Here is a 14,226-nt window from a genome sequence, read left to right on the forward strand (position 1 = left end):
ATCCCCCTTTCACCTCATCTCTCACCCATCCTCCGCTCCTCATCTTGCCCATGCCCAATAGGATTGGCAGCATGTAATTTAAGAGCATGGGCACAAAGACCAAATGCCAAGCCCATAATGGAAGCTGGATGTGTTCTGATTTAAATGGGCTCCTCTGCTCATGGTGCAGGGCCTGTAATTAAGATCACTGGGACAAAGGAGAGGAGACAGTCTCACAATACAGTCGGGACCTGGTTGAAGAAGAGCTAGCGAAAATATCAGCTCCTTGCGCCCAAAAATGGAAAGAAGTTTTAAATTTATTTATTAATTGTTTTTTTTTAATGGACACCTGAGTAGTTAGAAAAGAAGACGAAGAAAGTTAAGGTGAAAAACAAATGGCTACAAATACTGTGATGATCTCATAAATATACGTCAGCTACTGAAGTCTATTCATTTAAATGACAACTTGGACATGTAGTTGAAATTAGTCTTGGCTAACTTTCAAGGATTCACCATAGTACATGCATCTCTTTGATTGCTTATGTAGTACAACACACTGCAAAAAGCAGCTTAACTTCAGAGAGAATTACTATTACCAAGCGCCGGCTCCATCAGCGTTCCTGCAGGGGTATTTGATCAATCTGAATGATGAAAAGACTACGAGAGGCCTTCATATCCGGATGGAGAGCTGGAAGTCTTGTCCTCCATATCCATACACCCGTCATCATTCTCTCCTGAGCGTTTTTGGTACCCGAGGACACACTCTAGCTCCTAGTGCTCTGGGTGGTTGTGTGTTCAGACCTTTTTCCGTTTAATTAGATTTGTTAAAACAATTTTTGGAGTGCTTTATTCGGTAAAAGCTCTCAGGGGTTAATATCCACAGAACACTTCTGTTCAGCTTCTTTTCACCAATGGAGCATAAATTATTTAAATTATTCAGAATTGTGCGACCTTTTATCTCACCCCCTTTGAAGGCAGCAAATTAAAAATGCAAATGGGCTAACTAATTAATATGCAAATGCATTCATTCCCAGTTAACAATTAGCAATTAAACCTGCAGTGTCTAGAAAGAGCACTGACAAAATTAGCAACTTATTTTTTCATTTGAAAAATAGTCAGTCCAAAAAAAAAAATTGATTGACAAAATGACTTTTACTGACAACCACCTGCTTGGATATAAACAAAATTAATAGGATGTCATGTAGAAGACACAGAAATCTGAGCAAAGTCATGTCGCAAACAACAAAAATGTATGTCATTTTGTCATGGTTTGCTTCCAAGACATGTATATTTCATAACTCAATCAAACCTTAATTGAAACATGAAGGTCTGCGAGGGGTTCTCTGTGTGTGTGAGGGATTTCTGTAAGGGGCAGGGAAGATAAAACACACAAAAGGTCCATCAGACAGAGATAGAGAGGAGGACTGAGTTGACACATTGCATAACACTAGTTAATAGTAGGTCTTTGTTTTTATAGCTATGGTCAGATATCAATAGCAGAAAAAGACCAGCAGGAAACCATAAAACACCAAGGGCTGTCAAACTGTTTCCTATTTCCTTTAACATGCTCAAATTCAATCTTACACTTCAAGCTATCTCCTGTATCCCTTATGATACCTAATGTTACAAACTCAACATCAATCATGCATGCCAAGTCCCGACTGCCTCTCCAGTGTCTGAATTTAACCACATCCTGATCTTTTGATGTGATATCAGGAAGGTGCGGGGGCCGGGAGGCGTGAACTGCACCTCCTTGTAAAGGTTATCTGTGAAACACAGACCCGGGGGCACCTGCCTCATGCAGAGTTCTCGCACGTTGTCGCTATTCAGTCGAGAACGTACAAAGTGATGTATGTGTGGAGATCACTGTCAGCTGTGGAGCTATGACAACAGAGGTCGGTCAGTCAGTCAATCAGAGAAACAGGAAGCGAGGGGGAAAGAGGAACAAGAAAGATTTGTCTTTTTTTTATTAACATCCCCAACTCATATACTAATAATCACTGGCAGTGTTCAGTGTGATCTCTTGTCAGGCTGCTACTTCTGCCAGAGGGCTCAACAACACGCTCATCACCTTCCAACACGTACTCGGTGATTGCTATGTCTTTAAACATGATTCTTGTGTTTCATTAACTTGCATTAAGTGCCCATGTCTCCTGACACTTGAATGCTATATTGCCAGGGAAGCTTCATATTTTATTTATTGCAGTTTAATATTGTTTTTGAATATTTGCAGTTCCTTTAGGCCTGACTTCCAGTCATGTTATGCTCTTTAATTTCTCTTTAGAATTGATTCTCTATTGCTAGAAGTGACATTTGATTACAAATGTTTTCTTTAATAAAAATGTAAAGGAACATAAAGTTATTCTCTATACAGCAGCTGTTTGCCACAATGTCTAGATTGCACATTTTTTAATGCACTCCTTAATTGAATTGTTTCTTGTTTACGTTTGATTGTGATTGTGTGCACTTTTTTAGAGGATCTCACTTTACTGACCATTTATAGTGATGACACCCTGCAGCTCTAATTCCTTTGCTGGTTTTCATACTGGTAATATACAAGCGACTGCATAATTACTGCACTCCACACAAGACACTCCACATGCATCTCTTTATCCGCTCACTCATGGAATAAATAGAACTAAAACACAAGAAATGCAGCAAAGAGGTTCTTTCAAGCAAGTAGGCTGGGGGTGGGGTAGATAATTAATTCTGAGATTAATGTACTGTAGCAGTGGTGTGTTATTAAAACGCTATTTTTAAATTACAGCTCATAAAGCACCCCCTTGGGATTAAGAGTGTTAGCCACTGATCTCTGCTTAAGTTATGGATAGAAAGGGAGGGGGATCTGTTTTACATGCCCAGGTCCCATCTTATGGTTCATGCTGTGGGCTGACACCAAGTGTTCTCGCATCAGTGACTCACTGAAAAGCCTTTAGTCCCTTTATCAATGAAGTTCGAACTTCTGCTTTTCAATCAGCAGAGTATTTGATAGGCAAGGGCCACTGCTGGCTCACAAATAGCATTTGATTAATGGATCTTGCTGTGTTTATTGTAAAACACTTGTTTGAATAGCAAGGGTATGTTGGCAGGTTGTTCTAAGATAGATGACAGATTTAGTTGTAATATGCCAGTTAAAAGGTAAACAACTCAGAGCAGGACCTGTACAGTTTAAAGGCTGATGCCATTTTATCACAGCTTGAGTCTTGTTTATGCAGTTTTGGACAAAGCTTCTATCAGTTACAATGAGATGGCATATGCCAAGGAGGTTGCTGAGATCATGAAACATGGCAACATCATACAGCTACAAGAACCACAGGTTGAACCAAGAAGGTTTGCTTGTAAACTGGTATGGAAGTACACAACAAACAGATTGGATAAACATTTCACCTTTCAGTTCTTAACTAACCTAGAATTTGTTTAAAATTGTATTAACTCACTTTTTGATTGCTTGGGGCACAACCGAATAAGCTGGAAACACATTTGCTGTGTCTCAGTTCAGGGGACACATTCTTCAAAGGCTGCAACAAGGCTATCCCATTTCAAAGGCTCCTTTAAATGTGGATGAGAAATGCATACTTTTTCACTGGGCAAAGAAGGCTCCAACCTGTGGATCACCCTCTCCCAAGATCCTTTGTGCACTGGTAGAGAGCAAAGCTGCTTTCAATAGCAGCAACAGGAGCAGTGCTTTGTAACCCAGTGGTAAGGGCAGGAACAGTTGGAAATGGAAATACAAAATCCTCCATAGACCAGGCTTTTGGTTCAGCCCATAGTTTAACCGATTGCATCCTTCAAAGGATGCATCCCCTGACTTCAGACACAAGTACTGACGTATTAGCACCTTATGATGAATGTGTTAGCAATTGCTGTATCTAGCAGACATGAAGCAGCATTAGCATCCATTTGGCGTCATGGTTCTGACCACCTTACAAACTTAAGGCATAGGTTTTTTTTCTTCCTCTGGATCTGTTCTGGTCTTCATCAACTTCTAAAGGAAATACCTGGCTCTTCACAGTGTTCACAAGCAAGTGACTATCTTTGTCCGTCTGCTAGTTAGTGCTGGTTGGTTTTAGATGTGTTCTTTTGCTTAAAACATTTGTCTGCTGTAGGTAGAAGCCAAAACAGTAAAGCTGTGGGTCATAAAAACAAAACAATGATCTAAAGCCCTTTTCAGAGATGGGATATGTAACATGGCTGGCTTCATCAGTCGACTAAAGAAAAGGCTTGCTGTTATTCAGACATAGATCACTTTTACCACGGTATGTGTGTGCTATTTGCCATACATGTGAGATTGGACAGTGCAACAAGTGAGATATTATTTATGAGGCTGTTCTATTGCTGTTGCGAGTTTTGTCCAAAACAATCATGTTTTCATTGAGCTGAGAAACAAATAAAGATGCACAAGAGGCATGCACAGACACCTAGACTGTTGTGGGTGCTAGGCCCATTATACGTAACAGCGTCCTATGTCAGTATGTCATAATCTTGTGCGTGCCTATCCATTAATGTCACTGCATGCAGTTCAGACTTGGGCACTCATGCAGACATGAAGCGGACATGTTCAGATGCTCTCAGATTAGTGAGTGCATGTCTGAAAGGAACTTAGAAGATGCTCAAATGCTAGACCTGAGGGAAAGTGCAGAGTCTCTGAGTTTGTCACTAGGAGTGACACATTTCACATTATCATTTAATCCATTGATAATATCACAAACCTGCTGATTGGAACTTTAAAACCTTTATGATTTTCTGGGTTTTTGTGCTTCTTTCATCATTTGACTTCTTCTTAGTGGTGCTGCTGTACTCCCAGACCTCAGTAATTAGTCTGGTGAATAAATAGGTTCATAATACCATTTGAACGATGGCTAAAAATATGAAAATAAGCTATAATAAATGCTAGCATTTAGAGTACAATATATGCTGAAAAATCTGTTCATGTATCAGGTACAGGTAAAGACAGAACCATGTGTTTGCATCATACTGCTCTCAGTTGCCTACCATAGGAAGATAAAGGACTAACAGCACTTGAATTTCTAACAAACATGTTTAAAAAAAGGCTGTGGGGTGATGCCATCTGCATGAGATGACCACAACATGACAGAGACAGTACTGGTGTCTGCATGTGTGTTTGTTGGGACCCCATGTTTGTGTGTGTGTGCATGTGTTATGTTCTGTTTTTAACATTGGCATTGAGTGCTTTGCACCTGTGGCTGCTGGCAGACCATCCGGTGTGTTGCAGCTCCGGAGGGACCTTGAAGCCCGTCGCAGTGGGAGAGAGGAGTCTGTCCTGCTAACCGTAATTAGCACAGGCCTGTTGATTCACTGATAATGAGAGGGAGTTCATTAGCGCCACGCTAATTGCTGCCTACTTCACCATCGCCGCTGCCATGCCAGCCCCCTAAAACCCCCTGTACTCCAAAAAAGTTTTCTCATCTATCACATTAGAGATGAAAAAAAGTAACTTTTCAGGAGATTGGAGTGGAGGCAGATGGAAGATTGTGTTTGAATTAGTTTTAACTTTTTTTTGTGTCTGTGTGAAGAGGGAGAGAGAAACAGAGGGAAGTGAGAGAACTGTTTTGATTGTGAAATTGCAGCAGGAGCTGGGCAGACACAAGCAGATGCACGTAGGTAGGATAGTTGTATCCAAGGACATAATGGAGGTTCAAAAGCTAACTGCACAAACCAGCAGTCTTGCTGATTCAACTTGAATACAACCTTACCTGTACCATTATGTGACAGATATATTTGTACTTTAGTTCAGTCTTACAAAAAATTCTGCTCCAAAACTTTAACTACATGTACTAGTGCCAAATATTACATACTGTACAATTACTATGAATTAATCCATACCTGATACAAATACTAAAATCAATGCACAAAGTAAAACAAAGGAATGGGTGTGCAAAAAAAAACAGCAACAATGTAATTCAGGTGAATAAATCAAGCATCCCCGATACAATAACCTGAATTTTAATATAAAGTACTTTGCTATATTTCATAGCAAAGTATGCTAAAGTGCATATGTTAAAATGTTGAAGGGATGTTATCAGAAAACCTTTGTTTAAATTTCAGATATGGAAATTCAAATTCAAGCTGGAACTTCAAGTGCTTATTTACCTACTGTACAATCCTTTTGAAGCATTCAAATGAAAAACTGCAGTTCAAATATATTAAACACACACATACTCAGCATTTACCACCTAAGGCCATTGTTCTTCTGTGTGTGTTTCCAGATCTGTGCTAATTGCTCAGCAAAGCTGAATGAGCTGTCATTAAATTCTGCTGAATCACAGGAATGATCCCTGACTTAAATTTACATCAGTGAGAACAGATAACTTCCTGGCTGTATACATACAGTATGTTTATGTACTTATGTTATGTACAACATTCTGTGCAGAATCCTATCCCTGTAGATATGCCTTGTGAATGTATATGCAGCATCTTTTTAAAAAACCATGACATTATCAAATAAACTGTAATGCTTTCATATGATTAATGTCCAAAATAACATTATGTTGAGACAATTTTTTATTCATTCTACATTTGCATCTGATGTTACCAGAAGCTGTATAGGCATAGCCCCACTGAGCTGATAAACATAATGTTTTGTGCCATGAATCACTCTTCTTTTGTGCAGTAATCAAACAGATTTTTCATATAAGCTGTTGCTGCACAATGTAAAACACTGCATCAATTACATTTTATTTGTATTCATGCTAACGGTTATATTTTTTTAAACTTTCAAAATTTTTTAAAATATTTTATTAACAGTGGATCAAATTACTATTGACAATGTAATATGGGTCAATTAATATGGGCAAATTAGAGTCACCAACTAACCTAAACTGCATGTCTTCAGACCGGAAGAAGAAGCCTGAGTACCCAGAGGAGCATGGGCGGAGCAGGGGTAGCCCGGGCCAACCCCCCCCCCCCCCCCACCCCACGCCGTGTTAATATGTGAAAAATGGAAAAACAATGACAGATTGTTGCTATAAATGCAGCTAGCATTTTTCTGGTGCTTATAACTGATATTGGTCAAATTGTTTTTATTTTATATCATTCATGCATCTTGATATTTGCATTCATTTCTCCATTTGTGTTGTTGTGGAGTACATGACATGATTTGCCTTGAGGGTGGGGGCTCCCTGCCTTGGAGTAAATAAGGAGGCAGCCAAAGTTAGCTTAAGAAAGCACTATGTGCGTTGTGTTTACACAAAATAAACAATTAGAGTCTTAATAATGCATGGTTTATTATTTCATAAAACTGGGGTTCTTTTTTTTTTACATATTACTTCAAATGTACCACCCCACTTTGAGTCTGTGACTCAGCCAGGCCGCCCCATTCAATAATTTCTAGATCCGGCACTGCAGAGGAGACCAACAAACAAACAAACAAAACACACACACACGCGCACAGAAACAAACAAAGTTTTTTTTTTTTAAACAAAGAGGCTCCAAAGGCACACTATACACTACAGTATGTACAGAGCCAGCAACAACTATTTATTTATTTCATCAGAATAGTTTCACAAAGAGCAGCCTCTCTTTTAAAGGAACAGTCTGATCACATTCATGCAATTACATACATTCAGACCTGGAAGCTGCCCAGTACAACCACAACCCGACTTGCTGCCCAGTGGTGCTGGTGAATGAGGGGCAAGTGCTACTTTGTTTCATTTGTCCCATCAAGATTTGATCCTGCCTGTTTGTGGTCTGGATCAGTGATCTTCTGGTCACGTGCTTGCTTTTCTATCCTTTAATGCACCATATTGACAATACATTTGTTTGGTGACTAGAAACTCCTCACTTCAGGTTAATGTTGCTCTGTGACTGCTTGCTAATGCTATAGCTAACATCTCTGCCCACCTCTGAGCCAGTGTCAAAAGAGTTTAATATGTATGAATAGTTTGTTTGCAATTTGTTGTACTGCCCCCAAATGGCCAAATATTCAATTAATGTTGGTTTAACATATGAATTTTTATGTTTGAAAGGAAAATGGGAATTATTTACTGTATTTCAGTTAAAATGTCACAAGTAGTAAATAGGTTTTTATTAGCTGCTAATCTAAAGTAGGCAGCACGGTGGTGTAGTGGTTAGCGCAGTTGCCTCACAGCTAGAAGGTTCCGGGTTCGGGTCCCACCTGGGACCTTTCTGTGTGGAGTTTGCATGTTCTCCCTGTGCTTGCGTGGGTTCTCTCTGGGTACTCTGGCTTCCTCCCAAAGACATGCAGCTTAGGTTGATTGGTGTCTCTAAATTGCCCATAGGAGTGCATGTGTGTGGTTGTTCGTCTATGTGTTAGCCCTGCGATGGATTGGCAACCTGTCCAGGGTGTACCCCGCCTTCGCTCGATTGGCTCCGGCCCCCGTGACCCCGCAAGGGACTAAACGGTAGAAAATGAATAATCTAAAGTAATTAGTTTATGTTTTCAACCAAGGTTTAAACTTTGTAACTTTAAGAAGCTGCTGGGTGCTTTGTAAAGAACAGGTGGATGTGTTTTTCTGAAATCTTTTGTTGTGAAGCTTTAATCACTGATGCAGCTTATGGTCCACAGAGAACACTTCATATTCAACCTGGGGAAAAGACAGAATAGATAGGAGGATAGATGGATGGAGAGATGACTAACTGGTCCAAAAGTGCCATAATAATATTCATCAGTGTTGTGTATTTCTACATAACAATTGTCCATCCATGAAGCTGTCTCACCTCAAGAGAGTGATCTGTCGCTCCTTTCCCCTCGCCAAGAGGCTGAGGCTTTATCAGCGAGGCCGTGATGAATTCTCAGCAGACACCCATTCTGTATGGGCCCTGAGTGAGCATGCATTTAAATGAATCCTCGCTTCCTCTGCCTCACACTACACAAGGATTTCTAAACTCTCTCTTGTCAAGCACTACATCAAACACAATAACAACAGTCATTCTAGCCCTCCTCTATCCCTCCCCCTCCCTTTTCTACCCTTTTCTTTAGGTCACTTTCTTCTCTGATATTTTTCTTGGTCCACATCACCAAAGGCTCCTTTCATTTGCTTTTCAGGGTGGATTTACTGTATCTACATTTTTTAATGTACTTTATGTTATGTCCAAGCTTGTTGCTGCTGTATAGCAAACCACAAAGACTTGTAAACCATCACTCTTAACCACTTTGTCTCTTGTCTTTTTTTCTAGTCTCCTGGTTTTGAACCAGAAGGTGAGAGGCAGCATCCTGGTGATGAGAGCATCAAAGGGGCCAGTCAACCTCCGGGCTGGTGGATCATTCTCAGTGAAGCACACCGTTATAAGACCCCACTCTCCCTGTCCACTGCTTTTTAAACCATAGCACAGCAGCTACTGGTAAAATTACAATGCAGATACCCACTATTACCTGTTATGCCCTTTGAAATCTTCATATTTAAAGGGAATTGCCTAAGTTTTATGAAGTCTTTTGTTGATCTAGCAGTTTGTATAAACATTAGCTGGATTTCATTGTTTGTTAACAGTGTTTGGAACGTTACTTGAATGTGTTGGTCATTACATGTTATTAATGTCAAAATAATTTTGCATTCTGTAAATAAATACTTTCACTGCATTACTTCTTTTAATCAGCTAAGCTCTGTCACATATTCAAAAGCCTGCACACCCACAGGTCACCTATTCAGTATTACTCACAAACCACATATTTAGTATTTAAGACGACATCATGGTTTAATTAACAAGATGCCAGGCCACCCTTTGGAGGTATTTACTGACCTTTAGAGGCTAGCTAAGTGCCTAACGTTTACTGTTAACAAAGTAACTGAGAACACAGTTACTTAAGATACTGAGTTAATTAAGACAACTTTGGAGTTACTAAAAAGTAGATTTCTTGTTGCCAAGGAACATGTTTATCACCATTTGTTAGAGGCCACCTGCCCCCACCTGCAGAACCGAGCTAGAGTATCATGCACTGTACCGCTCATCACTAAACGCAGAGAAACCCAATAAGACACTGAACAAGCTGGGACCTAATTTGTAGAAGTAAAGGAGTAATGGATTATTAACTGCAATGTAATCCTTTGCACCTCTTGACATACAGTATGTTGAAAGTTATTGTCAAGTTTGTTTGTTTTTTCTTGAGATGGAAGGCGCTACAAAGAGATGATAGATCACACATAAAATCTGAGGAAAATGAATGGAACCTCTTCTTCAACTTCTTCTATGTCCACTGACTTAGCATATGAAAACAGGGTGTAGTAGCTCTACCTCCAGCCACTGGAAAACAATAACCTCACCCCACGTTTGGATTTTTTTCAGTGAAACCACTGAAGTCATTGTTTCCCAGGAAATTGAAGAAGGTTCCGGGAAAACATGCAGTAATTATTCATAATCCCAACAGTTTGAATGCAGCTACCTCATTTGGCTCTGTAATTTTGGCTTTTCTGAAATTTTTGATGCATACATTTGCACATTAATGTGGCCTGTTGTGCGCGGAGAGGGAGTACTTTCCTGTGTGATGTCTCGCACAGTGGTGCGGCCCAGTTGGGAGGCATGGCCAGCTGAGACACAAAGATTGGTTTTGTTCTCCTTTCGCCGTGGAGTGCTTTAACACATTCAGCGTTATTGCCTCTTGTCAGTGGTGTCGTGATGGTAAACAAACATCTTCGCATTGAAGTTGTGCTTGTGTGCTCTCTTGTATGTGTGTAATGCAAAAAAAAAGAACGTACAAAAGAAATCAAGTTTTTTTAATCATACATTTGTTAATTGTTACAGAGGACATACCTGCACAGTAACTTCTCCACATTCAATCAAGACTTCTCATACTGATTGTCCTTGAAATACAAGAAGAGCCCACCACAAACCTACTGTACATACTGAAACCATCTACAACATCCATACATTTACATTTCCCCCATCTCTTTAACTTTGTCGTTGCACTCTCCCTTCTTTGCCACTCGGCTTTTTCCATATTTTTTTCCAGCTAGTTGTTGTGCTGGCGGGGAGATATGGCCACCAGTATCTGTGGCCGGCTCTGTGTTGTGCTGTGACTGTCTCCCTGAGATTTGCATAAATAAGCTCACAGTCCCAGCATGCCCACGCTGTTGCCCAGGTGCAAGGACATTTGCATATAGAGTTGTGATAGGGCTCCCCTGGGTCCCCTCAGCAACTGCTGAGCGGGTAGGGGGCCAGCAGCGCCACAAATGAGTTCTGAATTGGAACCTCACTGCTGCCCTCCATTTTATGTATGGTGAGGCATGGAGCAAGGCTGAAAATGACCAGAGAGAGAAAAGGAAGAGATAAAAAGCAAGCAAGAAAAGATAGATTCAGGGCAGATCGGCAACATATGGCAGACGGCACAAACAACAGCAACACAGACTGCTGTTAGATATGAGTAACCCATGTCTTTGATCCATAACTTGGTTTGTTGCTGATTATTGACTCCAGGGTGGATCAATTGTTTATCTGCACCATTTAACGAATCCCATAATGACTTTCAACAGCTCCACTGATATATTGTGTTGGACATCAACCAAAGCAATATCAGCCACAATATTTCTTGACTTTCTCTGATGGCCTCATCATGCTTTTCCACAACCACGGAGTCTCAGTGGTCTTTTGAATCAGCAGAATATAGTTTGGGAGGCAGGGAGCTGAGCCCAGCCCTGATTAGTTACATGCCGCTCCTCTGACAATACTCTCTCCATCTGAGCACCATCAAACCGTTTCTCATTCAAGAGACAAGTTCTGATGGGATGCCAGCCAGAGGAGTCTTACAGGATCAGCAAAGAGATTCTGCATCAAAAGAGAATCACACATAGAAACACAAATATTATACAAAATCAATGTACTGAACAGTGGGCTTGCTTGAGTATTATCAAATATGTAAATATCTCAAAATATTATCAATATGGAGAATGTGGCGTTACTGCAGTCACCATGACCTTTCCTAATGTGAAGTAGTCCTTCAAAGTATTTAGGCAAAATTATTATGGCAATAAATTACTTTTATTTGTTGATTTTTCATCTGCTTTTAATACAGTCCAGGCCCACATTTGAATTAATAGGCTTTTAAAACAGTTTGATCTTAATGATAATCTGGTGGGCTGGATGCTTGACTTTTTAACAAACAGGACACAGAGAGTGAGCGTAAATGTAGTTTTATCTGACCAAGTATGTTCCTCAGCGGGCTCCCCACAAGGATGTGTGCTTTCACGCTTATTATTTATCCTTTACACAAACAACTGTCAAAGCAGGTATGATAACAGGAAGTATGCCGACGGCATTGTGAGTGTTAGCCTGCTTCAGGATAATGGGACTATCCATGGCCTGGTCATCACTGATTTTGTGGAGTGGTGTGAGGAATCCTGGCTTCAGTTAAACATATCTAAGACAAAGGACATGATAAATGATTTCAGAAGACAGGCCCACAGATGTCACATCCATAAAGGGCCAGACAGTGAAATGTGTGCAGTCATACAAATATTTGGGAACAATAATTAACACAAAATTGAAATTTGAGGCAAACTGTGAGGCTGTGTGCAAAAAGGGGCACCAGCGTTTGTTGTGATTGAGGGGACTGTCCCATTTTCAACAAAATTCAGATTTTATTTTATTGTGGTTTTATAGAATCAGTTTTATCTTTTTTCTTTAGTGTCCTGGTTTCTTACATTTAAAAAGCAGAAATTCTCTCAACCATATTGTTAAGCTAGTAAGTTGACTGGGGAGCCGCAACGTGACCTAGCAACCTTGTATACTAGACAGGTACAGGGGGTATCTGGTTCAGTTTAGAGTGATGACACATACCCCATGTACAGCATGTTTCAGCTTCTCCCCTGTGGGTGACATTTTGTTGTCCCAAAGTGTAGAACAAACCGGTATAGAAATAGTTTTGTCATAACAGCTATTATTGGCATGAATAAGTCGTAGGGATGGTGCACAAAAATATGTCTCATTATTTCCATAGTGAGGATGTGAATATGGAGCACTGTGCACTTTAGTATTTTGTTGTATGATGACGATTATATTGTTGTAGTTGTCTATATGTGTGATGTCATAGACAAATCTCTTGTACTGCAAGCCAAATTTACCCACAGATAAAAATAAAGTAACTTGACTTGACTATTATGACAATTCATCATCTTCTTCTTGTCACTGGACTATCTGAAAGGTTTTTGTTAGGTTAGATGTACCCGTGTGGCAATTTACAGCAGCCACTTTGTATAATAACTATGTATAATCAAACTATGAATGATAGATAGTACCAGGGCACATGCAAAAACAACCTCTTGCAGATTACATTCACACTCTAAAAGGCTATTATTGCACCTGGCCATCTTTCATGAGAGAAAGAAATATCAACACAAAATCAACACATTGTGCGATGTGTACCCTTGCAAAGTCATTTTGACCTCAATTACCACAGGATGTCTGTCTAAACAAGCGAGTGAAAACTCAAGGCCAAACAATGAGGTGTTACTCTTGTCAAAGATGCTCAGAGGTCAGTGAAAACCCTCATTAACTGTTTCTTTATTCCAGGCTGTAAATGTTTTACATTTAAAACAGTGAAGCAACGAGATGAAGATGACCCCTAATCTAACTATAGCTGGGGGCACATACACAGTGAAAGGCTCCATCACAGCGAGAAGGTGCAAAATGAAACACACACACATAAAAACAAGGCAAAAAAGCAAAGCAAATAAGGAAAAACATTTTATGAAGCAATTAACCATTTGCTTGAGCCCCCCGCCCAAAAACCACATTTAAATGGGCAGCTAAATATATATATAAATACATATGGTAGACACCTACCTAATTTAAATTTAAAGAATTTGATAGAAAATTCATCAAGTAAGGAAACAAGCAAAATGGCAAAAAAAGCAGTGGGGGAGAATAACTAAGTTCATTTACTCAAGCACTGTACAAAAGTACAATTTTGAGGTAGTCCATACTTCAACTTCACTGCCTTCTAGAGGCAAATATACTTTTTAGTACATTACATTTATTTTCTAAATATTTATTAGTTATTTTTCAGAATCAATACAAAAAAAGCAATACAAGACTTTGATCCCTGGTGGAAAATTCACAAGATAACCAGCAGTAATTCAAATTATAATCTGGTTAAAAGTAGCTCCCCCTTTACCAGCGACGACATTAAATATGATGTGCGCAAAATGCATCAGTAATTTTAATCAAATAATATGATATACATTGATATTATGTACCATTCTGCATAACAAGTATTACAACTTTTAGTACTTTATATTTGGATGCAAATACCTTTGCACTTTTAAATGAATCCAATGG

At 39.6% G+C, this 14,226-nt stretch overlaps 1 long non-coding RNA gene across 1 annotated transcript in view; it reads left to right on the top strand.

Annotated features, from left to right (window-relative positions):
* Positions 1-9,147, top strand: part of LOC109962155 (uncharacterized) — a 19,370-nt gene extending 10,223 nt beyond the window's left edge. Inside the window, exon 3 of the long non-coding RNA XR_002275220.1 lies at positions 9,136-9,147. This is a non-coding gene — a long non-coding RNA (uncharacterized LOC109962155). The remainder of the gene's footprint in view (positions 1-9,135) is intronic.
* The last annotated feature ends 5,079 nt before the right edge of the window (positions 9,148-14,226 follow it).

The sequence above is a fragment of the Monopterus albus genome, unplaced genomic scaffold (genome assembly GCF_001952655.1).
Source record: "Monopterus albus unplaced genomic scaffold, M_albus_1.0 scaffold62.1, whole genome shotgun sequence".
NCBI lineage: Eukaryota > Metazoa > Chordata > Actinopteri > Synbranchiformes > Synbranchidae > Monopterus > Monopterus albus.